The sequence below is a fragment of the Haematobia irritans genome, chromosome 1 (assembly GCF_050003625.1).
Source record: "Haematobia irritans isolate KBUSLIRL chromosome 1, ASM5000362v1, whole genome shotgun sequence".
Taxonomy (NCBI): Eukaryota; Metazoa; Arthropoda; class Insecta; order Diptera; family Muscidae; genus Haematobia; species Haematobia irritans.
In genome coordinates, this window is record NC_134397.1 from 208,843,006 (window position 1) to 208,869,698 (window position 26,693).

The 26,693-nt window shown below is 33.7% G+C and overlaps 1 protein-coding gene across 1 annotated transcript in view; it reads right to left on the bottom strand.

Annotated features, from left to right (window-relative positions):
- Positions 1-26,693, bottom strand: part of LOC142222516 (uncharacterized) — a 165,129-nt gene that overhangs the window by 89,995 nt on the left and 48,441 nt on the right. Inside the window, exon 2 of the mRNA XM_075292687.1 lies at positions 17,941-17,977. The gene's annotated coding sequence lies outside the window, so the exon portion shown is untranslated. The remainder of the gene's footprint in view (positions 1-17,940; positions 17,978-26,693) is intronic.

Sequence of the window (26,693 nt, forward strand, 5' to 3'; positions counted from 1 at the left end):
GGGGAACGATTTATACCCTATATACAATTATGGCGAGAGAAAGGGCATGGGGAAATGCTCTCTTATTGAACGCCGTTCGTATTTGGCTATAAGAAGAAGATCCCTTGCCATTGAGCTGAACATAGAATCGGACAGCACTCAGTGATAGAAGAGAAATTCACCACTGAAATATTGGACTGTCATTATACCTAATCTAACGGTTACTTTTGAAAATATATGGCAGGTATGGGAAAGTACAGCTCAGGTAACTGCATTTACGACGAGGAAGAGGTCCCCGACGATGCCGACCATACGTTCTTTAGATGTAGCCGGTAGGCAGGATTGCGGAGAGAACTTGAAGATGAAATTGGCCATGTCTCCCCTAGAAATATAATCCACATGACGGTACAAAGTAATCGGAGCTGGGAGGTTGCAAAGCAAAAAAAGGTTGACACGGATGCGACGACATGAGAAAATGAAGCTTTAGTGTGGATGCAGACTAAATGAAGACGGTCGCACGGACCATGTGAGTGTTCACCTCAAACTAAAGCGAATGCGGTACCGAAGTGAAAATCATGGGTCGATTGCGATGAAGTTAGGCACACGGGTGGATACATAGTACCCGTACCCACAAATTAAAAATGGTACACACCGGAGACCATGGACCACTAGAGACAGGGGACTGCTCCTAGATTGCCGCGTGAAGAAGAAAAATTGAAATCTTCACACACTCTCGATGTGAAAATGTTTAATTCCACACTCATGTAGGAACAGCTTTAAACGTATAATTCAGACACTAGTAATTAGTCTAATAATGTCTGACTAAAATTGAAAGCCATGAGTAGGACTAAGAGTATGGTCATACTGGGCAAATATTTGACCAAAAAGGGTGGTAAACTTTTTCCAGGGTCCTTTTCGAAATGTCATGATACCTCTTTTGGAAAACACTTCTACCATGATGTACCAAATACTAGAGGTGTGCGCGTGACACGAAATTGTAATGACACGCGTGATTCACACGTGAATCACGTGAGTCGTGAATAAAATCTGAAGCAACTCTCGTGAATGTGCGTGAATGGGACTAAACAAATATGTGGTGCGTGAACGTGCGTGAGTAATAAAAACGGTTCGTGAATGTGCGTGAATAAAATTTCTGAAAAATCGCGCTCACGAAAAAAAAATCAAAATTTAATTCTTACTCGTATGTTAACTGAAATTAATTTAGCTGTCAAACTACATTCTATTCATGAATTTTGTTACCTTTGCTCATTCCTGGTTGGAAAATGTCGTGTGTCTCGTGAATTTGTCGTGAGTCACGTGAATTGCCGTGAATCGTGCGTTAAAAGTAGTTCGAGCGTGAGTACTGGTTTTAATTTCGTGAATGTGCGTGAGTGGGACCGTCTACCACACATATCGTGCTTGAATAAATATTTGACTTCATGAATGTGCGTGAGTGTGAGTGAAATTTCACTCGCGCGTACACCTCTAGCAAATACTTCTAACAATATGAGCTAAAAATGTCAGCTAGTTGATTTCTGTCATATATTTCCCCAGTGCGACAACACCATAATCGTCATAAAACACGTTTTCCAAAAATTTCAGTAATCTACATTCACGAATTTTTGTTTTTTGTGTCTTTCACGCTTGAAATCTCTCAGTTGATAACACTAAAACTCTGTTATTGAAACAGATGGACTGAGATGACATGCTTGATTCGATGATCCTAAAGTAAACTAACGATTGAAATTAAAATAAACAAGTATGTACGGCCAGGCCGAATCTTATGTACCCCCCACCATGGATTGCGTAGAAACTTCTACGAAAGACTGTCATCCACAATCGAATTACTTTGGTTGTGGTATCTTAAAACTTCTTAACATCGTTTTCTAAATTGTGAGTTAGTCCATACGTGGTATATATCAGACAAAAAAGTTATGTATAGGTAAGTCTACAAATAATTACGAATCGATATGGACTTTTTGCACGATACGTAGAGAGCCAGAATTGAAATATGGGGTCTATATAAAATTATGAACTTGATATGGACCAATTTTTTGTGATTGGGGATCGATTTATCTGAGTGCTATATATAACTATAGACCGATATGGACCTAGTTAGTCATGGTTGTTAACGGCCATATACTAGCACAATGTACCAAATTTCAACTGACTCGGATGAAATTTGCTCCTCCAAGAGGCTCCAAAACCAAATCTCGGGATCTGTTTATATGGGGGCTATATATGATTATGGAATGATATGGACCACTGGCTGTTAAATATCATATACTACCACCACGTACCAAATTTCAACCAGATCGGATGAATTTTGCTTCTCCAAAAGGCACCAAAGGTCAAATCTGGGGATCGGTTTATATGGGGGCTATATATAATTATGAACTGATATGAAGCAATTCCTGCATGGTTATTGGATACCATATACTAAAATCACGTACCAAATTTCAACCGAATCGTATGAATTTTGCTCTTCCAAGGGGCTCCGGCGGTCAAATCTGGGGATCGGTTTATATGGTGCCTATATATAAGTATTGTCAGATTTCGACCAATTTTTGCATGGGTGTTTGAGGCCATATATTAACACCACGTACCAAATTTCAACTGAATCAGATGAATTTTGGTCTTCCAAGAGGCTCCGCAGGTCAAATCTGGTGATCGATTTATATGGGGGCTATATATAATTATGGACCGATGTGGACCAATTTTTCCATGGTTGTTAGAGATCATATGCTGACATCATGTACCAAATTTCAGCCGGATCGGATGAAATTTTGCTTCTCTTAGAAGCTCCGCAAGTCAAATCGGGGGATCTGTTTATATGGGGTCTATATATAATTATGGACCGATGTGGACCAATATTTACATGGTTGTTAGAGACCATATACTAAAGGGTGATACGGTCAAAATTTGGTCAATATAAACTTGACGTATTTCTTTCAATTTTGCATTTAAAAAAACCTGAACACCCCTCCTTTTGAAGGTGTGTGTGTGTAGAATGTTGCTCCTATTTTGATTTTGGAATTCACTCTTCAGTTGTCAAAATGCCGTCCAAGCAAGAAGATCAGCGTATCAAAATTTTGCTCGCGCATCGCGAAAATCCGAGCTACTCGCACGCAATGCTGGCAAAATCGCTAAAAGTTGCCAAATCAACCGTTACAAATGCAATTAAAGAGTTTGGGGAACGTTTGTCGACAGCCAGGAAGTCTGGGTCGGAGGGAAATCGAAAACCGGAAGCCGCTGAGACGACAAAGACAGTTGCCGGTAGTTTCAAGCGAAACCCTAACCTCTCTCTCCGAGATGCCGCAAATAAGCTGGGTGTATCGTCTACAACCGTGCACCGAGCCAAAAAACGAGCCGGACTATCGACTTACAAGAAGGTAGTGACTCCAAATCGCGATGATAAACAAAATACGACGGCCAAAGCGCGATTCCGGAGGCTGTACACGACGATGCTGACGAAGTTTGACTGCGTGGTAATGGACGACGAAACCTACGTCAAAGCCGACTACAAGCAGCTTCCGGGACAGGAGTTTTATACGGCAAAAGGAAGGGGAAAGGTAGCAGATATTTTCAAGCACATAAAACTGTCAAAGTTCGCAAAGAAATATCTGGTTTGGCAAGCCATCTGTACCTGTGGCTAGAAAAGCAGCATTTTCATAGCTACCGGGACTGTCAACCAAGAAATTTACGTGAAAGAGTGTTTGAATAAACGTCTGCTGCCTTTCCTGAAGAAACAAGGTTGTTCCGTACTGTTTTAGCCGGATTTGGCATCTTGCCATTACGGTAAAAAGGCCATGGAGTGGTACGGCGCCAACAACGTGCAGGTGGTTCCCAAGGACAAGAACCCTCCCAACATGCCAGAGCTCCGCCCAATTGAGAAATACTGGGCTATTGTCAAGCGGAACCTAAAGAAGACCAAAAAAATTGCTAAGGACGAACAGCAGTTCAAGGCAAACTGGCTTTCTGCTGCGAAGAAGGTGGACATGGTGGCTGTACAAAATCTGATGGCTGGTGTCAAGCGTGAGGCCCGGCAATACGGATTTGGAAAAGCGAAAGCCTAACTGAATATTTTTCCTGAATTTTATACTAATTGAACTTGAAAAAGAAATTTAATTTGACTTTTTAAATAAACCAAATTTTGACCGTATCACCCTTTAGCACCATGTACCAAATTTCAAACGGATCGGATGAAATTTGCTTCTCTTAGAGGCTCCGCAAGCCAAATGGGGGATCGGTTTATATGGGGGCTATATGTAATTATGGACCGATGTGGACCAATTTTTGCATGGTTATTAGAGACCGTGGTGCAATGGTTAGCATGCCCGCCTTGCATACACAAGGTCGTGGGTTCGATTCCTGCTTCGACCGAACACCAAAAAGTTTTTCAGCGGTGGATTATCCCACCTCAGTAATGCTGGTGACATTTCTGAGGGTTTCAAAACTTCTCTAAGGGGTTTCACCGCAATGTGAAACGCCGTTCGGACTCGCCTATAAAAAGGAGGTCCCTTGTCATTGAGCTTAACATGGAATCGGGCAGCACTCAGTGATAAGAGAGAAGTTCACCAACGTGGTATCACAATGGTCTGAATAGTCTAAGTGAGCCTGATACATCGGGCTACCACCTAACCTAACACCATGTACAAAATTTCAGCCGGATCGGATGAAATTTGCTTCTTTTAGAGCAATCACAAGCCAAATTTGAGGGTCCGTTTATATGGGGGCTATACGTAAAAGTGGACCGATATGGCCCATTTGCAATACCATCCGACCTACATCAATAGCAACTACTTGTGCCAAGTTTCAAGTCGATAGCTTGTTTCGTTCGGAAGTTAGCGTGATTTCAACAGACGGACGGACGGACGGACATTCTCAGATCGACTCAGAATTTCCCTACGACCCAGAATATATACTTTATGGGGTCTTAGAGCAATATTTCGATGTGTTACAAACGGAATGACAAAGTTAATATACCCCCATCCTATGGTGGAGGGTATAAAAAGTGAACTTTTAATCAACACACATGTGTTGTCAAACTGAGAACGGACGGCGTCAATCTGACAACGTAATGGCTACGAATTTATAAACAAAATAAAAAAAGATTTCCGCTACCGTGACTCGAACTTGTGTTGTCTGCACCATACCATTTAACAGTCGCCTTAGCACATTGGACCACCGGCGGAGTTGTCATAACAAAGTCTAGCGTTTATTTTAAGGCTTTTCAAGAATGCCGTTCATGAAATCGTGAACGCCCGTGGACGAAAACGTGAACATTGCGTTTTGATTTTTGTAAACGTTTCCGTTTCATTTTGTCACCGTTCGTTCACGATTGTGGAATGTAATTTTTTCTATTAATGTGGTCGTTATGGAAAGTGGTTTATTCGATTTTGAGCAATATCAAAGTTCGATTATTTGGTTGACTCTATTTTCAAAAAAAAAAATTTACCGAATCTAAAAATTAAAAAAGTCGACCTAATTTCTTTTTTCGAAGTTGAACGGCAGCCATATTTTTCCGGGATTAAAATGTAAGTTCATTCTTCGATAACATTCGCAACGAATACCAGCCCCCTCAGCAAGAAATATCTAGCAGATTGAATGACGTTGGGTATCCTATAACCAAGCTCACCAAACATTAACCTCCTATCTGACGATTGAAATCTAGTTTTTTTGATTCATTTTCGAGATATCCAAAGGTAAGAATTTGCCATAATAATTGAAATGCGCATTTAAATGGTGAAAGTCTGGGAGAACAAAATGAAATTTCGCCTTTAAAACACTGTCTGACATACGTGCTTGTGGCTAGTAATGCGAGGGCTCCAATGCGAACAGTGCATGAATGAGTGATACGTGGCATGGTTTTTGGTCGTTCTGTTTTGGTGTTTTTCACTCTGCATGCACCTCACTGATGTCTGTATTTGTTTTCAGCAGTTTTTTGTGACTTCCCTCTTTTCATGGTTTTTGGCATGGTACGCGGTCGGCATTGTGGCAGGTTTTTGTCTGGGTATCCTGTTTTTTTTCTTCCTTCACTTCTTGTATACCGGAAAGTGTGAGGATTTTCATTATTGGGTCTTTGTGTGTGTGTGTGTGCGGCAAAGACTAAATGTCTGTCAGACTGCATTTGAGGTTGGGTATTTGATTCATTGCCACCACTTGTGGGAAAATGGAATGCAGAAATCGAGCAAATCAAACAACCAACGAACCGAACTAAAGAAAGGAACCAAGTTTGCCATCATCATCATTCATTTATCTGTTTTTAAATGACATTACGTGTGCTGGTCCTGTCATGTCCAAGTTTCAGACATATGAACTTGTCCTTGCTAGCTCATGTTAGTATGTGGGTGTGTGTTTGTCGGCATATGAATATTTATGTTTGCATGTATTTTCACATCCGGCTTAGGGTCTGCTTGCATTTGAATGAATTGCCAAAAGAATTTCTTCGAATTTGTTTTCTAACTCACTTTCATAGACATATGCATATGTCTGAATTTAATAAATTTTATGGGGATTTAAACGAAGTGTTTTAATGCAATCCAATTGAAAATTTTATCTTACATTTCTAATGAAAATCATAATTGAAATCTTAATATGCATACCTTTCACATAAATATATCTTGCTTTCAGATCATATGAGGTATTTTATTATGTTCTGTTCTAAGAAAATTAATATTAGTCAGTTTAGATTGCCGGTGGGACTATCAGTCCTTCCAAACTTTCCATGATAATTTTCATGTTGATAACAAACCAATTTGATAAGATTAGAAAACGTTATTTACATATGAAACTGTAACAAATTAAACCATATCGGCATATTATTGATATATCTTCCTAAATGAGAATCGAAAAATATCAAAATCTAAACCGATATGGCCTAGGTTGTGGTCATTTTTTACAAATTTTTCTTTTACAAATTCTCTACAACCCCTGGGACGAAATACAATGTTAGTAAAAAATATGGAAATGATTAAACCTAAAGCCATTTTTTTTTTTTGCAATTTGGCAAAATTTCATTTATAATTTATCAAGCGATATATATGTATTAGAGGTATAGAACAATTTGAGGTATTTTTAAAATTTTTCCCACTTAGCAGTGGCGATTTTATAAGGATATTGGTTAAATTTCGCCAAGATAGGTAGTCAATTATGGGTTATGAGTAGAGGTGTGCGCGTGAGGGAGTTTTCACGCACGCTCACGCACGCTCACAAATTCAAAATGTCATTCACGCACGATCACGCACGCCTGTTTTAGAATTGCTCACACTCACGCACGCTCACGAATGAATTCGTAACATTCACGCACGATCACGCACGCCCGTTTTTGAATTGCTCACACTCACGCACGCTCACGAATGAATTCGTAACATTCACGCACGATCACGCACGCCCGTTTTGGAATTGCTCACACTCACGCACGCTCACGAATGAATTCGTAACATTCACGCACGAAGGTTTTTATTGATTCACGCTCACTCACGTTCACGAACCAAAATCCTGCAAAGATAAACACTCACGATTGCAGAATAGTGACTACCGCACGCTCACGACGGGATATATCAACTCACGCACGTTCACGAACAACAAACTTATTCACGCACACTCACGATTCGAAAAAAAACTACTCACGCACGTTCACGAACAATGAAACGTACTTCCACACACTCACGATTCATAAAAAAACTATTCACGCACGCTCACGATGTAAAATGCAACTCACGCACGTTCACGACTATTATACTTACAAAACAAACGAAAAAATGTAATTCACGAATGAGTACGAACTTAAAAACTTACTCACTCTCGCTCGTGATACAAATGAGCCACCCACACAAATTCGCCAAAATATTTCTAATTAAAAATCTGAAGTTGAAAACGTACTCAATTAAAAAGTTAACAGATACAATTAACATTTTAATCAAATCAAAATATAAATTCAATTAAAATTTGGATTGATTTTGGCCGAAAAACTTAATTAATTTTTAATTGAGGCAATCAATGATTTATAGTGTTATTGTTTACTTATTTTATTTTTTATTATATTATAATTACATATATTATAATTATACTATATAGAATTATTTTTTTTACATCTAAGCCAAAATTTAATGAACCAATGAAACCAATTATTTCCGAATATTATTAATTTTTTATTTGGAAGTATGTTTTCAATTTAAAAATGTAAAAATGTTCAATCATTATTATACCCTTCACCACTACTGTGGTACAGGGTATAATAAGTTTGTGTATTTGTATGTAACGCCAAGAAGGAAAAGTCTGAGACCCATCGTTTAGTATACCGATCGTCTTAGAATTAAATTCTGAGTCGATTTAGCGATGTCTGTCTGTCTGTCTGTCTGTTGGTGTATTTTTGTGTGCAAAGTACAGCTCGCAGTTTTAGTCCGATTGTCCTAAAATTTGGTATAGGGTTCTGTTTCGGCTCAAAGACGATCCCTATTGATTTTGGAAAAAATCGGTTCAGATTTAGATATAGCTGCCATATATATTTTTCACCCATCTGGTCATAATTGGCTTGTATATCAACCGATCTTCCTCAAATTCCGTACATCCGAATATTTTATGAGTCTCGAAAAACTTGCCAAATATCAGCCAAATCGGTTCAGATTTAGATATAGCTCCCATATATAGCTTTCGCCCGATTTACACTTATTTTCCCACAGAGGCCAATTTTTTGCTCCGATTTAGTTGAAATTTTGCATAGGGAGTAGAATTAGCATTGTAACTATGCGTGCCAAATTTGGTTGAAATCGGTTCAGATTTAGATATAGCTCCCATATATAGCTTTCGCCCGATATGAACTTATATGGCCCCAGAAGCCAGAGTTTTACCCCACTTTGCTTAACATTTTGCACAAGAAGAACGTGAATTTCATCGTGAGCGTGAATTTTTCGTGAATGTGAGTTTCTTCGTGAGCGTGAATTTTCTCGTGAGCGTGAATTTTTCGTGAACGTGAATTTTTTCGTGAACGTGAATGTGAGTGTGAAGTTTTCGTGAATGTGAATTTCTTCGTGAACGTGAATTTCTTCGTGAGCGTGAATTTTGTCGTGAGCGTGAATTGTTCGTGAATGTGAATTTTTTCCTGAACGTGAATTTTGTCGTGAGCGTGATTTTGAAAAAAATTTACTCACGCACATTCACGAACAGAATTTGATGTTCACGCACGATCACGCACGACACATTTTTGTTCAGTCCCATTCACGCACATTCACGTGATTTGGTCAAAATTTCATTCACGAATCACGTGACTCACGCGTGAATCACGCGTGTCACGAAAATTTCGTGTCACGCGCACACCTCTAGTTATGAGATATTATTTGGGCAAATCGGGCGACATTTACATTTTCCAAATATCAACCGTTCTTTAGAAAGTGTGTGGGATTTGACTACAATATGGGGAAATCAGCACAGAATTTTGTGTAAAATGTACCCACATTTTTGCCATATTTGCTTAAAACTGAAGGATAAATATATGGAGACTTTATCTAAACCTTAACCGAATTGGATATAATTCGATACACTTTTTTTATGTTGTACCCATTTTCCACACTTATGGATATTTCCCATAGCAAATTTTTATACCCTCCACCATAGGATGCGGGATATATTAACTTTGTCATACCGTTTGCAACACATCGAAATATTGCTCTAAGACCCCATAAAGTATATATATTCTGGATCGTGGTGAAATTCTGAGTCGATCTAAGCATGTCCGTCCGCCCGTCTCTCCGTCTGTTGAAATCACGCTAACTTCCGAATGAAACAAGCTATCGTATTGAAACTTGGCACAAGTAGTTGTTATTGATGTAGGTCGGATGGTATTGAAAATGGGCTATATCGGACCACTTTTACGTATAGCCCCCATATAAACCGACGCCCAGATTTGGCTTGCGGAGCCTCTTGGAGGAGCAAAATTCATCCGATCCGGTTGAAATTTGGTACATGATGTTAGTATATGGTCTCTCACAACCGTGCAGAAATTGGTCCAAATCGGTCCATAATTATATAGCCCCCATATAAACCGATCCCCAGATTTGGCTTGCGGAGCCTCTAAGAGAAGCAAATTTTATACGATCCGGCTGAAATTTGGTACATGGTGTTAGTATATGGTCTCCAATAACCATGCAAAAATTAGTTGACATCGGTCCATAATTATATATAGCCCCCATATAAACCGATTCCCAGATTTGACCTCCGGAGCCCCTTGGAAAAGCAAAATTCACCCGATCCGGTTGAAATTTGGTACGTGGTGTTAGTATATGGTCTCTCACAACCGTGGTCCAAATCGGTCCATAATTATATATAACCCCCATATAAACCGATCCCCAGATTTGGTTTGCGGAGCCTCTAAGAGAAGCAAATTTTATACAATCCGGCTGAAATTTGGTACATGGTGTAAGTATATGGTCTCTTACAACCATGCAAAAATTGTTTCACATCGGTCCATAATTATATATAGCCCCCATATAAACTGATCCCCAGATTTGACCTACGGAGCCCCTTGGAAAAGCAAAATTCACCCGATCCGGTTGAAATTTGGTACGTGGTGTTAGTATATGGTCTCTAACAACCATGCATAAATTGGTCCACACCGGTCTTAATTATATATAACCCCCATTTAAACCGATCCCCAGATTTGACCTCCGGAGCTATTGGAGGAGCAAAATTCGTCCGACCCGGTTGAAATTTGGTAGGTGGTGAAATTTGGTATATTGCGCTAGTATATGACCGCTAACACCCATGCCAAAATTGGTCCATATCGGTCTATAGTTATATATAGCCGATCCCCAAAAATAATCTACCAAAATCTTCCCGTGTAAAAATTGGGGTATCTTATTAGATATGATTAGATCTCAAAATTGGCCCCTTTAGATCTAAGCAGATTTACCCAGATATGATGAGACAAAATAAGATATAATTATATATAATTCCATATATGACGAGATTTTACATCAGATCCAACTATATGCAGGCATAGATATAATTATATCTAAGACATTAGATCTAGGCCAATATTGAGATCTGATCAGATCTAATTCCATAGTAATTAGATATGATTAGATCTTACCATTTTTCGGATCTAGTCATATCTAATCGTATCAAATTAGATCTCTCGATTTTTACTCGGGTTATTTCTATAGAAAATTTTGTCAAATTTTTTTTTTACTATATATATTTTATTATTATAGAAAATTTTGTCTACATACATTTTATTACTATACCCAACAAAACTTATGATTACTGGTGGTACCTTCAATTTTTGTGGAAGTGGAAAATCTTATTCATACTTCACATCATTGTTGTTGTTGCCATCAATCCCTGTAGTAGCTTTTTTCGCCGTTTAGTGGGTTGTTGAAACTTCGTTTGGCTTAATTTAAAATTGCTGCATTGTTGTTGTTGGGTGTAATTGGAATTCGGTTGTTGCTATTCTTTTTGGTACAAAAAGTAATAATTTATTTAACTGGGAAGAATTTCCAAGTATTTCATTGGATTTTATTTCTATAGAAAATTTTGTCAAAATTTTATTGCTAAAGAAAATTTTGTCAAAATTTTATTTCTATAGAAAAATTTGTCAAACTGAATTATTTACGTATTTAATCGGCCTTTTTTTGTTTAATATATACCCCGTATGGACTAACTTACAATTGAGAAGACTGTGTTTTAAGATACCTTGTTTTAAGATACCTTGCCATCGGCAAGTGTTAACGCAACCCAAGCAATTCGATTGTGGATGACAGTCTTTAGTACAAGTTTCTATGCAATCTATGGTGGAGGGTACGTAAGATTCGGCCTGGCCGAACTTACGGTCGTATATACTTGTTTATTGTGCAACATTTAACATTTTTGCCATTTGCTTTTGACTCAAAGTGCCATCTCCATCCAATTTGGCGTCTTCAAACTTTTTTTGGTGGTCTTCCACGTTCTTTATTTCTTATATCATCAAATCATTATTTCTGAACCGTTGAAACCATCTTTTGCATGTTGTTTCTGATAGAGCATGATCACTATATGCCTCGACAAGCATTCGATGCGACTCTGTAGCACTTTTTTTCAAATGAAAATAAAAAATCAATACTTGCCGCAATCAGTGCTGCGTACGAAACACTAAGGGAACTCTAACTTCTCTCTAATGCTTTTTTCTGGGCATTTAGAGTTAATCATACTCTAAAGATTCACAGGAAAAAGAGACCTATTTGTTATTAAACATTGCTTATATGTAATGTTATGCGATAATATATTTAATTTATGAAATAGGCAAGAGAACATATTGTATTTTGTAAATATATGCCTTTTATTGCAATTTTGGATGAGTATTTATTATAAAATAATATTGTCATTCTAATTGTTTTAATTATTTGTGTTTGCTCTAAAATATTTAGAGAAATTGTTCTCTAATTCGGATTGAGGAACTCCTTTACAATCGGAATGTTCTCTAAATGAGCTAAATCAAATAAATAAATATTTGGTTTCAGAATAAATACATTTCGTCGATCCAATGAAAATTACCGATATAAAAACGAAACGCTCCATTGCTTCAACCATACCATTTTACTACCATATTTCGATAATACTAACTACCAAACCGTTTTCTAGCAGCAATATTACTCTGGAGACTTTAAACAACAATTACAAAATTTCTATTTCAATTTTACATTTGAACTATGAAATAAATTCACTCTTATGAATAACAAGCAACTAGCATGAATAATAACGAAAATTTTAGAAACCACAATTTGAAAATACAAAAACGAAAAGCAATTAAAAATCATTTAATTTTAGTTTATGCTAATGCTCCAGAAACTTTGTAATTACTTATTCTCTGTCTTTGTTTCAACGAAGTTTTTGCATTTTGTCCTTGAACATATCCTTTTAACCCTCTCAGTGTGTCTCCACTTCTGATTTATGTATCATTTGTATGCAATTTCCACATTGCAATTTTGCATTTCAATTTTTCTGAAAATTGCGTGCAATTTCTACTCAGACATTCTTCGTATGTTAAAGAATGGGGCGGATGTGAGAGAAAGGATGCTGGCGAAAACCACAGGCTCTTGTCGGTAATGACAAAAATCGCAAAGAGGATTCTCTTTGAGACATTTAACATATTTGTTGAATTGTTGCTTTTGCTTTCTTCCCTCCCCCCGTTGTTGTAAAATGATCTGCTTAAAGCGGATTTAATTTCCTTTCATTTTCATTTTGCGAGTATGATGTTTAGCTAATGGCCACAAAGCTAATTGAAGAATTTAAATAGATTTCTTCGATTGCCTATGAGATATCTTAATGGGCTATTAAGGTTTATTCTCCAAATAATACAATTTTTCGCTATTATGCTACTTTCAAAAAGTGGTATAAAGTGAGTTCTTCATTAATCGATTTAGTTCATAGTTGAGAATGCGTATGTTCGTCCTTAGAATTATGATAAGCACATCTGCACGCAGAGAAGGAATATGATCACCTCAAACATGTTTCAAGAGCAAAATGTTATTTTTGTATGGTGACCATGTAACATGTTTGTCACTAAAATGTTATTTTCTCGTCAAATATAACCTGCTTGCCGAAATCAGATACATGATTTCCGAGAAAATAACATAGTTGCGAAAACCATGTTTTATGGTCACCTCCCAAAAATAGCATTTTGCTCTTAAAACATGTTTGAGGTGATCATATTCCTTCTCTGGGTGTGTGAAGTAAAAGAATTGTAAGAAACAAACTGTAAATCTCACAATCATAAAGTAGTTACAAGTAGTATTTAACATGTAGTATATGATATCATCCAGTGATGATTCAAATAATTTTTGCTTTATTTTTGACTTCGATAAGTGGTAAATGTCGAAAATCTCATATACCTGATTTTGACTTCAAACACGCAGAGAAGGAATATGATCACCTCAAACATGTTTCAAGAGCAAAATAATATTTTTGTGTGGTGACCATGTAACATGTTTGTCACTAAAATGTTATTTTTTCGTTAAATATAACCTGCTTGCCGAAATCAGATACATGATTTCCGAGAAAATAACATGGTTGCGAAAACCATGTTACATGGTCACCATCCAAAAATAACATTTTGCTCTTAAAACATGTTTGAGGTGATCATATTCCTTCTCTGGGTGAATGCTATTTTTATTTCATAAGATACAATTTTAACAATTTTGGTCAATTTTAGTATAGCTTTAACCTGGGATTAAAATGTAAATTAAAACTTGCGAACACAATCACATAATTTGAATCTTTTTCCAAATCGTTTTGCAAGGATGTAGCCACACATAAGGATTTATCATGACAGTATGAAATGTGTTCTTTACACGTTTGACAAAATTTTCTGTAGAAATAAAATTTTGACAAAAATTTTTATATAAATAAAATTAAAAAAAAATGTCCACAGAAATATAATTTTGACAAACTTCTCTAAAGAAATAGCATTTTGACAAAATTTTCTATAGAAATAAAATTCGGACAATGTTTTATATATAAATAAAATTTTGACAAAACTTACTATAGAAATAAAATTTTGACAACATTTTCTTAGAAATAAAATTACGACAAAATTTTCTATAGAAATAAAATTTCGAAAAAAATCCTATAGAAATAAAATTTTGACAAAATTATCTATAGAAATAAAATTTTGACAAAATTTTCTATAGAAATAAAATTTTGACAAAATATTCTATAGAAATAAAATTTTGGAAAAATTTTCTATAGAGAAAAATTTCGAAAAAAATTTCTATAGAAATAAAATTTTTAAAAAATTTTCAATAGAAATTAAATTTTGACAAATTTTTCTATAGAAATAAAATTCTGACAAAATTTTCTATAGAAATAAAATTTTGACAAAATTTTCTATAAAAATAAAATGTTGACTAAATAAAGTTTTACAAAATTTTCTATTGAAATAAAATTTTGGAAAAATTTTCTTTAGAAAAAAATTTCGAAAAAAAAATTTCTATAGAAATAAAATTTTTACAAAATTTTCAATAGAAATTAAATTTTGACAAATTTTTCTATAGAAATAAAATTCTGACAGAATTTTCTATAGAAATTAAAATTTTGACAAAATTTTCTATAAAAATAAAATTTTGACAAAATTTTCTATAGAAATAAAGTTTGGACAAAATGTTCTATAGAAATAAAATTTCGAAAATATCCTAAAGAAATAAAATTTTGACAAATTTTCTATACAAATTAAATTTGACAAAATATTCTATAGAAAAAAAAATTTCGGAAAAATTTTCTAAAAAAATAAAATTTTAACAAAAATTTGTATATAAAATTTTTTTTACAAAATTTTCTATAGAAATAAAATTTTGACAAAATTTTCTATAGAAATAAAATTTCGCAAAAATTTTCTATTGAAATAAAATTTCAAAAAAATGCCATAGACATAAAGTTTGGACAAAATATTCTATAGAAATAAAATTTTCTATAGAATTAAAATTTTGACAAAATATCCTATAGAAATAAAATTTCGAAAAATTTTCTATAGAAGTAAAATTTTGACAAAATTTTCTATAGAAATAAAATTTGGACAAAATATTCTATAGAAATAAAATTTTGCAAAAATTTTCTATAGAGATAAAATTTCGAAAAAAATTCTATAGAAATAAAATTTGGACAAAATTAACTATGGAAATAAAATTTCGAAAAAAAAATCTATAGAAATAAAATTTTGACAAATTTTTCTATACAAACAATAAAATTTTGACAAAATTTTCTATATAAGTAAAATTTTGACAAAATTTTCCATAGAAATAAAATTTCGACAAAATTTTCTATAGAAATAAAATTTCGACAAAATGTTCTATAGACAAAAATGCTGAAAACATTTTCTACAGAAAGAAAAGTTTGACAAAATGTTCTATAGAAATAAAATTTTGACTTGCTTCTCTTTAGAAATCAAACGAAACGACCTGCAGAAACCGTTCTATTGGTACTTGTTGTTGTTTTTTTATACCCTCCATCATACGATGGGGGTATATTAACTTTGTCATTCCTTTTGTAACACATCGAAATATTGCTCTAAGACCCCATAAAGTATATATATTCTGGGTCGTGGTGAAATTCTGAGTCGATCTAAGCATGTCCGTCCGTCCGTCCGTCTGTTGAAATCACGCTAACCTCCGAACGAAACAAGCTATCGACTTGAAACTTGGCACAAGTAGTTGCTATTGATGTAGGTCGGATGGTATTGAAAATGGGCCATATCGGTCCACTTTTACGTATAGCCCCCATATAAAGGGACCCTCAGAATTGGCTTGTGGAGCCTCTACCAGAAGCATATTTCATCCGATCCGGCTGAAATTTGGTATATGGTGTTTGCATATGGTCTCTAACAACCATGGAAAAATTGGTCCACATCGGTCCATAATTATATATAGCCCCCATATAAACCGATCCCCAGATTTGGCTTGCGGAGCCTAAAAGAGAAGCAAGTTTCATCCGATCAGGCTGAAATTTGGTACATGATGTTGGTATATGGTCTCTAATAACCATGCAAAAATTGGTCCACATCGGTCCATAATTATATATAGACCCCATATAAACCGTTCTCCAGATTTGGCTTGCGAAGCCTCAAAGAGAAGCAAATTGCATCCGATCCGGCTGAAATTTGGTACATGGTATTGGTATATGGTCTCTAACAATCGTGCAAAAATTGGTCCACATCGGTCCATTATTATATATAGCCCCCATATAAACCGATCCCCAGATTTGGCTTGCGGAGCTTCAAAGAGAAGCAAATTTCATCCGAACCGGCTGAAATTTGGTACATGATATTGGTATATGGTCTCTGACAACCATGCAAAAATTGGTCCACATCGGTCCATAATTATATATAGATCCCATATAAACCGATCCCCAGATTTGGGTTGCGAAGTCCCCAAGAGAAGCAAATTTCATCCAATCCGGTTGTAATTTGGAACATGGAACATGGAACATTATATATAGCCGCCATATAAAACGTTCTCCAGATTTGACCTCCGGAGCCTCTTGGAGGTGCAAAATTCATCCGATCCGGTTCAAATTAGGAACGTGGTGTTAGTATATGGTCGCTAACAACCATACCAAAATTGGTCCAATCACTCAAAAATTGGTCCATATCTGTTCATAATCATGGTAGCCACTAGAGCCAAAAATAATCTACAAAATTTTATTTCTATAGGAAATTTTGTCAAAATTTTATTTCTATAGAAAATTTTGTCAAAATTTTATTTCTAGAGAAAATTTTGTTAAAATTTTCTTTCTATAGAAAATTTTGTCAAAATTTTTATTTCTATAGAAAATTTTGTGAAAATTTTATTTCTATAGAAAATTTTGTTAAAATTTTATTTCTGTAGAAAATTTTGTCAAAATTTTATGTCTACTTTGTCAAACTGAATTATATACGTATTGGATCGATCTTTTTTGATTTAATATATACCACGTATGGACTTACATACAATTTAGAAGACGGTGTGAGGAGGTTTTAAGATACCTTGCCATCGGCAAACGTTACCGCAACTTAAGTAATTCGATTGTGGATGGCAGTGTTTAGAAGAAGTTTCTACGCAATCCATGATGGAGGGTACATAAGCTTCGGCCTGGCCGAACTTACGGCCGTATATACTTGTTTTTTTTTTTTTTGTTTTTAAGTGAGGATCTGTATATTTATTTGATGGACTTGAGCCATGAAAAATACCCTAAGTATCTACAATTCTCACTGACCGGATATTAACAGAATTTGCACAATTGTTTATTCGCAACGAAAGTCGTCATATTATATCCATTATGAGATGTTTTCAAAGAAAATTTTTGAATACGTTACATGGTGGCGGGTATTTAAAATTCGGTCTCGCCGAACTTTTGGCCATATATTGTTTTATTTTATTTTTTTAAGCGAAATAAATTCATAAATGATAACAAATTGTAGAATAAAAACGGAATCTAATAAAAATCTAAATTACATACCTCCAAGATCTATTTCCAAACTATCAGTTTTCGAAATCTGAAATAAATGAAATAAAAAAAAAAATAAAAAAAATATTTTTAGTATTTACACTATATAAGTAGTATACATTTTTGGATTTTAATATTATTGATATATTAGTATTAATTCCCAGCAAATTGGTGAAGCAATGATTTTTTATTGGAGATGATCTAAGTTTGCACTACTTCCTGATTACAAGTTAGGGATCTAAAATACTTTTTTGGAATCTCTCTTTTGTTGGGTTACTATTGTTGGAAAATGATATAAACCCCTTATACACAAGTTCTTTCATATACATTTTTGTAATCTTCAATGTTAATTGTCAATTTTCACCTCAATTACCTTGAAAACAAAAGGTCTCTTTAATGTTACCTCTCTTTAGAATTTTTTACATCTTTGCTGTACCTATTCGATCGCTTTGCTTAATGGGCCATTAATCTGTTGACTAACATCCAATAAAAGAGCGATATGCATTAAAAGCAAAAACAATGATACAATTTCTACACTCTAATGAGCAGGGTATACATTTAAATCTACATGCAAAGAAAAGTTTTAAAGGATTCAGTTCTTTTTAATTTAAATTAGCTTTGGGCAGTACCTGAAAACACTCGAAAAAATCACTATTAAAAAAAGTGTTATTTTCGATTTTCGAATAGGAAGCACGGTTGCGACAGTTGGCAGAATTCACCAAAACTCTTAGATTTTTTTTTATTGTTTGGTAGAATCCTTGACGTTTTGATAGATTTTAAAAAATAGTCGTTTCCAACTAAAAGTTATTTGACATAGAAATAAAATTTTGTCAAAATGTTCTATATTTCTATATATATTTTATAGTTTTTATATATTTTGACAAAATTTTCTATGGAAATAAAATGTTGCCAAAATTTTCTATAGAAATAAAATTATGACAAAATTTTCTATAGAAATAAAATGTTGGCAAAATTTTCTATAGAAATAAAATTATGACAAAATTTTCTACAGAAATAAAATTATGACACAATTTTCTACAGAAATAAAATTTTGGCAGAATTTTCTATAGAAATAAAATTATGACAAAATTTTCTATAGAAATAAAATTGTGACAAAATTTTCTATAGAAATACAATTTTCACAAAATTTTCTATACAAATAACATTTTGACAACATTTCCTATAGCAATAAAATTTTGACAAAATTTTCTACAGTAATAAAATTTTGACAAAATTTTCGAAAGAAATAAAATGATGGCAAAATTTTCAGTAGAAATACAATTTTGACAAAATTTTCTATAGAAATAAAATTTTGCCAAAACTTTTTATAGAAATAAAATTTTGACAAAATTTTCTATAGAAATACAATTTTGACAAGATGTTCTATAGAAATAAAGTTTTGAAAAAATTTTCTATATTAATTAAATTTTTAATAATTTTTTATAGAAAGAACATTTTGACAAAATTTTCTATAGCAATACAATTTTGACAAAATATTCTAAAGAACAAAATTTTTACAAAATGTTCTACAGAAAAAAAGTTTCGACAATATTTTCTATAGCAATAAAATTTTGACAAAATTTTCTATTGTAATAAAATTTTGACAAGATGTTCTATAGAAATAAAGTTTTGACTAAATTTTCTATAGAAATAAATTTTTGAAAAAAATGTATAGAAAGAAAATTTTGACTAAATCTGCTATAGAAATAAATTAAAAACAAGTATATACAGCAGTAAGTTCGGCCGGGCCGAATATTAAATACCCACCACCATGAACCAAATATTAGGGTTTCCTCTGAAATTTCAGGAGGGCTTGAGGACTTGAGGACACTTCCCGAAGATAAATTTAAAAATTTCACCTATGAGGACTATATCAGATTCTGGATTTATAAGAACCATTTTTGTTTGAGTTTTAGAGGAATCATTAACATCTCTTGTAAGTGTGCAAGAAAATTATAAAATAACGTCTTGATTTGAAATCGTAAATCTGTAGATTTTCACCCGAGAAGTAAAATCTGGAAATTTTACATTGAGTTTCAAGCAATTTTCATGATCAGTGCGCCTTCTATACCCTCAAGAAGTGCAGTCGGTCTATATGGAGGCGTTACCAAAAGGACTGATAAAAACTTAATCCGATACACGTTTTTGTGAGCCTAAAATACCAGAATATTTACAATTTCAAGAAAATCGGATAAAAAAATACGGTTTCTAGAAACCCAAGGAGTTAATTCGGGAGATCGTTCTTATGGGGGCTATACTAAAATATGGACCGATATTCACCGTTTTCCTCCTCTCTTTTTTCTTTCCTTTCCGCCTCTTTATGGCCCGAAAATACCCCTAGATTTCCAATTTCAGGCAAATTGGATAAAAACTCCGGATTCTAGAAGCCCAAGAAGTAAAATCGGGAGATCGGTCTATATGGGGGCTATACCAAAACATGAACCGATACACACCATTTTTGCACACCTCTTTATGGTCATAAAATACCTCTAGATTTAAAATTTCAGGCATATTGAAAAAAAAACTACGATTCCTATAAGCCCAAGACCCCAAATCGGGAGGTCGGTTTATATGGGGACTATATCAAAACCTGGACCGATATAGCCCATCTTCGAACTTGACCTGTCTGCAGACAAAAGACGAGTTTGTGCAAAATTTCAGCACGATTGCTTCATTATTGAAGACTGTAGCGTGATTACAACAGACAGACGGACAGACGGACATCGTTATATCGTCTTAGAATTTCTCCCTGATCAAGAATATATACACTTTATATAGTCGGAAATCGATATTTCGATGTGTTACAAACGGAATGACAAACTTATTATACCCCGTCACCATTCTATGGTGGTGGGTATAAAAATGGCAAAATTTTCCATACAAATTAAATTTTTACAAAATTTCCTATAGCAATAAAATTTTGACAAAATTTTCTATAGAAATGAAATTTTTACAAAATTTTCTATTGAAATAAAATTTTGACAAAATTTTCTATGGAAATAAAACTTTGCACAACAAGATTTTTTGTTTAGAAGTTTTTGGTAAAATTTTCTATAAAAAGAACATTATGACAAAATTTTCTATAGCAATAAAATTTTAACAAAATTTTCTATAGCAATAAAATTTTGACAAAATTTTCTATAGCAATAAAATTTTGACAAAATGGTCTAAAGAAATAAAGTTTTGACAAAATTTGCTATAGAAATAAATTTAAAAAAAAAATTATGACAACATTTTTTATAGAAAGAACATTTTTACAAACTTTTCTATAGAAATAAAATTTTGACAAAATTTTCTATAGAAATAAAATCTTGACAAATTTTCTATAGAAATAAAATTTTGGCAAAATTTTCTATAGAAATAAACTTTTGACAAAATTTCCTATAGCAATAGAATTTTGACAAGATTTTCTACAGAAATAAAAAAAGAAATGAAATTTTTCCAAAATTTTGTATAGAATACAATATTTTGACAAAATTTTCTATAGAAATAAAATTTTGATAAAATCTTCTATGGAAATAAAATGTTGCAAAAATTTTCTATAGAAATAAAGTTTTAACAAAATTTTCTATGGAAATTAACTTTTGCAAAATAAGATTTTTTGGTAGTTTTTAGTAAAATTTTCTAAAAATTTTGGTAAATTATTTTTGGCTCGAGTGCCAACCGTGATAGGGATTGCAATGAGAATTAGAAAATCGAAATTTTTCAAAATTTGGGAGAGGCCAAATATTTAAAGATGCCAAAAGATATTTCATATGAAGGTGGTTCAATAATGGATTCAAGAATAGATTTTTTTACAAAAAATTAAAGTCGATTTTATCTAACTTTCAAAATCTACCTTCGTTTTGCTAGTAGAGTCAAATCGATATATCGAATTTTGGTGTTGGTCATTATCGACAAATCGACTTTTGATTGTGACCAAAATTTACTAAACGAACTTTAAACAAATAATCGAAAACTCAAATTTCTATATTATCCAATATTATTGAACCTTCTTTTGAACTTACATTAAAATATTAAACAATATGGTAAGATTAAGAAAAAATTTGGGAAAATCATATAACTTATGCGTGCTTATATTCTTCCTTTATCGTTTTCTTTGTTGACCTGTGAAAACTTCTACGTAGATCTCCAATTCCATTTTGCATTTTATTTGTACAGTGTAGAAAATCTGGAATGCAATTGCTAGGATAGAAAAAGAAGAACGAGAGGTTTAACCAAAAGCTAAAGAATGAAAAAAAAAAAAAACAACAACAAAGATATTTGGAATGAGGAAATGAAGAGAATAATTTATGGTAAACAATTGCCATGTTTTTACCGCTATAGAAATTGGCACAGGATCCTTGTTATACTTTTTGTTTACCGTGTGTCTTACACAATACCCTATACTCAGATGTGTACGAATCTGATGAGAATGAGTTGGATGTACAAGTGTGTGCAACTAAACAAGTGGTACAATTGCCATTTGCAGGTTGTTTGGTGCAAGAGGCCGAGAGAGAGAGAGAGAAAGAGAGAGCGAGAGGAAGAGAGAACAAGATATAGACTGGGTTGCCTTTAATGTTTCTCTATGAAAATAAACCAATAGTTTCCCATACTCATAGCCTCTTTTGCATTCGACCCTCGTTATATGCGGCATATATCAAAGAATTCAACGAAGCATGATGAAACGATGGCGGTGGTGCAAGTTTCATAGGAAATCAAGAATGACTATAAACTACAGAGAATGAGGGTAAATTGACGAAGAAAAACTTTATGGGTGTTTTTGTTCACTTGCCTTAAGCTAAAAAATTGCTCCTATTCCACAATTTTCAACGCAGTCTTTAATATACATAATTCCTTTTGCCAACATTGGGGTAGGTTATTTACTACTATTATTTTATGATGTAATGTGTTGATAGGTATACTGCTAGTCACAGTGGAAGATGAAATATTGAATTGTAAAATAAACCCTCCTTAAAATATGAACTTTATTTTTATGATAGTGCCCAAAATCGAATAATTGAATTTAAAGGAAAAATGAAAAATGGTCGACTTTGTATTGAAAGAGATGTGCGTACACAGAGAAGATACATGATTGTCTCAATCATATTCGAAGAGGAAAATAATATGATAGAAGCTATTTTTACGGCGACCCTATAACATTTTTACCTGCAACCATGTTGGCTCAGTGAACACGGTTCTAAGAAAAATAAAATTGTCCTCATCTAAAATGTTATTATATTGATAAAAAAAGAATTTTGTTTCCATTAAAAGACAATGGTCACGATCTAAAATGTTATGGTAATCGTCAAAAATGTTTTTTCGTCGTCGAAAAAAGGACGCCACTTGAGAAAAGAAAACACAAATTTAACTTCATTTATTTGTTTTTATTTATTTATAAACTAATTCATTGTTTATTTGTATTTACTATGTCGTGCAAGCAAACATCACATATTTTTACACATTCTATTTTGGTTCAATTTCAATAATAACCCAGCAAAAAAAGAGCTTCCAAAAAAGTAGTTTGGATCCCCAATCTGTGATCCGGAAGTAGTGCAAACTTGGATAATCTCCAATGAATTTTACATGGGCTTGTCATAGGATGGAAGTACTCCCATTTTGGATCCTTTGCATTGCTTTAGAAGTTGTGCCCTGGAAGTTAATTTGAATGAAGGAATTTAAAAAGCGAAAAAAATTTTTTTTTCAACCAATTTCACTTTTTTTCATCCATATGTTTTATTAAACTATTATTTTCCTATTATCTAATTTTTACAATTTGAAAAACTTTTTCGCTCCGACCAGGGATTGAACCTGGGTTTACTGGCACCATAACAGAACGCCTTAGCACACTCAGCCACAAACGCCATTGAACATAATGCGTCGAAAGGTCAATTCCAATGTTTGTGATATGATCGTAATACGACACCATGGAATAACATTCTAATTGCTTCTCGAGATGTTCTTTATTAGTATGAACAAAAAAATAAGAAACGTAGGTTCAAATCTCACCAGCAGCAATTTGTTTATCAAATATTTTTCTAAAAAAATATTTTTTTATGTTATGTATCGTTTTTATTTTTTATCTTCGGCATATACTTTCGTATAAATATATTTTTTCCTATTAAAATCAATAAAAAAAATTAAAACTTCTCGTAATTTGCAAACCCTTCTCAAAAGAACTTCCATGGAAGCGAAAAAGTCAAACGGCACAGGTTCAAATCCCAGCGGGGATGAAATTAATTTTTTTATTATTATTTTTTTACTTTTTTATGGATTTTCTATTTTTTTTTAATTTTTTTATTAGTTTTCTATTATTTTGTCCAAAATTTGCACTTAAAATAGCCTGATTGCGTTCTTTCTAATACTTGTCCACAAGGACTGCACCGGAAGTAGAAAAAGATCATTGGGGGATCCCAAGATGCGCTTTAGAAGAAATGTTTGTGTACATGTCCAAAAGGACTGCATCGGAAGTGGAAAAAAATCATTGGGGGATCCCGCGTTGCTCTTTAGAAGAAATGTTTGTGGACTTGTCCAAAAGGACTGCATCGGAAGTTGGAAAAACTCGATGGGGGATTCTAGGATGGGCTTCAAAAGAAATGTTTGTGGAACAACTTCCACTTTTTTTGCTGGGAAGTAATCATTCCATATTTACTTCGTGCCCATCAAATGTACCAACGCAGACATCATGTGGACCGATATGGCCCATTTACTTTGTCATTCCGTTTGTAACACATCGAAATATTGCTCTAAGACCCCATAAAGTATATATATTCTGGGTCGTGGTGAAATTCTGAGTCGATCTGAGCATGTCCGTCCGTCTGTTGAAATCACGCTAACTTCCAAACGAAACAAGCTATCGACTTGAAACTTGGCACAAGTAGTTGTTATTGATGTAGGTATTGCAAATGGGCCATATCGGTCCACTTTTACGTATAGCCCCCATATAAACGGACCCCCAAATTTGGCTAGTGGAGCCTCTAACAGAAGCATATTTCATCCAATCCGGCTGAAATTTGGTACATGGTGTTGGTATATGGTCTCTAATAAACACGCAAAAATTGATCCACATCGGTCCATAATTATATATAGCCCCCATATAAACCGATCCCCAGATTTGGCTTGCGGATCTTCAAAGAAAAGCAAATTTTATCCGATCTTGCTGAAATTTGGTACATGGTGTTGGTATATGGTCTCTAATAACCATGCAAAAATTGGTCCACATCGGTCCATAATTATATATAGCCCCCATATTAACCGATCCCCAGATTTGGCTTGCGGAGCCTCAAAGAGCAGCAAATTTCATCAGATCCGGCTGAAATTTGGTACATGATAATGGTATATGGTATCTAACAACCATGCAGAAATTGGTCCACATCGGTCCATAATTATATATAGCCCCCATATAAAACGTTCTCCAGATGTGACCTCCGGAGCCTCCTGAAGCCCCCTATAGTTATATATAGACGATCTCCAATCACACAAAAATTGTTCCATATCGGTTCATAATCATGATCGCCACTCGAGCCAAAAATAATTTACCAAAATTTCGATTTCAAAAATTTTCAATCATTGACTTAATTAACTTAATGCTTCCTATCTTGATTAAAAAGTACTGTATCAATTAATTTATTAATTGAAAAAAATGTCAACTCCAATCAACTTTTTAATTGGAAATATTTTGGTGATATTTTTTTCTGTGTGCACACAAAAAAATTTTTTTTTTGATTCAATCACGAAATTAATTGATCCAATTAATTTTTTAACTGAAAAGTCTTCAATCACAGAAATGATAGTATCAATTAAAAAATTAATTGATCCAATTAAAAAATTAATGAATACTATTAATTTATGTGATTGGTTTTTATTTCAATTAAAACATTTTTTGATTCAATTAAATTTTTAATTGTATTTTTTTTAAACTCAATTAAGATTTTAATTGAAAAATTGTTCGTGAAATTTTTTAACCTCTCATTAACCTCTCATCACTAGACACTTCCCAAATGTGAACAAAATTTAGGCGACCGAGGGTGTCAACCTTTCAGAGGTTTCGCAGCATTTATAAACTAAGTGGGGATATAGGCGGTACTCAAAGGGTTAATAGAAACCAATTTGTAGAACTACTTCCAATTATATGAGCATTACATTTAAAACACCTTTATTATACATAACAGGCTTATTGCATTCCAAAGGGTTATGAAATGATAAAATGACATCTGTATTTCTTACCAGCAAACCATCTAACAACCAATTGGCACTTTGTCAAAACCAAATAATAATTCGATGACTATGAACCAAAAAAAAAAAAAAATGAAGCGAAAAAATCGAACAGCTTCCAAACTGATACCAACGAAAAATGAATGAATGAATGATTTTTGGCGGTAGATTCGAGGTAACTGAAATGCTTCCAAATTGGATCATTGATCAACAAAAACAAATTCGTAGCCAAGTGTGATGGTAATCATTTCATGGAATGGGATACCATGAAATGAAAATTCAGTTCTATATAATACCATAAAGACTAATGCACTCACAATGAACCGCCCAGTGGTAGGCTCCACATCATAAATTTGATGTTGCCGCATAAAAGCCCTGTGGTGCACAGCTGGAATATTTTCAAAATTCTTGAAATTTGTTCTTTCAATAGCAATGAATAGTGTCCAAATGAATCTTTAGAAAGTGCTGCAGTGAGTTAATATTTTTGGTATATTTTCAAAGCTATTGTGTTTTGTTAGATGATGATTTGATTTGAAACTTGCCAAGTTTTATATGTGCTGGGACATAATTGG